The sequence below is a fragment of the Vollenhovia emeryi genome, unplaced genomic scaffold (assembly GCF_000949405.1).
Source record: "Vollenhovia emeryi isolate VEMERY1.0 unplaced genomic scaffold, V.emery_V1.0 DF940109.1, whole genome shotgun sequence".
In the NCBI taxonomy this organism is placed as follows: domain Eukaryota; kingdom Metazoa; phylum Arthropoda; class Insecta; order Hymenoptera; family Formicidae; genus Vollenhovia; species Vollenhovia emeryi.
The window spans coordinates 11,938-12,714 of NW_011966257.1; the positions used below are offsets into that span (position 1 = coordinate 11,938).

General features: G+C 39.9%; 1 non-coding gene across 1 annotated transcript; it reads right to left on the minus strand.

Annotated features, from left to right (window-relative positions):
* Positions 1-224: 224 nt before the first annotated feature.
* Trnat-agu lies at positions 225-297 on the minus strand. The gene has a single exon. It is a non-coding gene; the product is annotated as a tRNA-Thr (tRNA).
* Positions 298-777: the final 480 nt, after the last annotated feature.

Below are 777 nucleotides of genomic sequence, written 5' to 3' on the forward strand. Positions count from 1 at the left end.
TTGGCCAGCTTTAAAACCTCCTTCTGAAAAAATAAATAACATTTATTATTCTATATATTTATTATATTTTTATTTATTTATTATTTATGTATATATTTTATTTATTTAATTAATAAATTATAATAAGGCTCGTATGTGATTACACAATTTTAAAGAAATAAAGGACTTAAGAGCCGTGACAGGGTGTCTAAATATTTTATTCTAAATTTATTGCGAAAAAATATCACCTCGGCCAGGGTTTGAACCTGGACCTCCCTCTCACTAGGCGGGTGTCTCAACCAATTCGACCACCGAGGCAGTTGGCAATATTCATCGCAATAAACAGTCTAATGTTGATTCCCGAGTGTCACCTATCGTGACAGTATTCGTAAACGAAAACTGCGCGCCGACTTAATTTGTCAGTCTTTAAAACACAGTACAATCATCCCTTATGTATTCCTTAATGTATCCCCATTACGTTCCCCCCGACCACATAATCAATCGGTTGAGACACCCGCCTAGTGAGAGGGAGGTCCAGGTTCAAACCCTGGCCAAGGTGATATTTTTTCGCAATAAATTTAGAATAAAATATTTAGACACTGTTTCGGTACCGCTGAGGCCGACCTCAGGCCGAAACTTTAACACGCGGATTCCGCCTCGACAGAGACGCGAAGTGAGATGAAACGTGTTCAGACCGGATCGCAACGCGCACTCAGAAGTTAGATGCAACAAGGCCGGTCAATGTTAGATCGAAAAACCCGGAGCACTCGTGTTCGAAATGTATCGCGGAGAATCTTG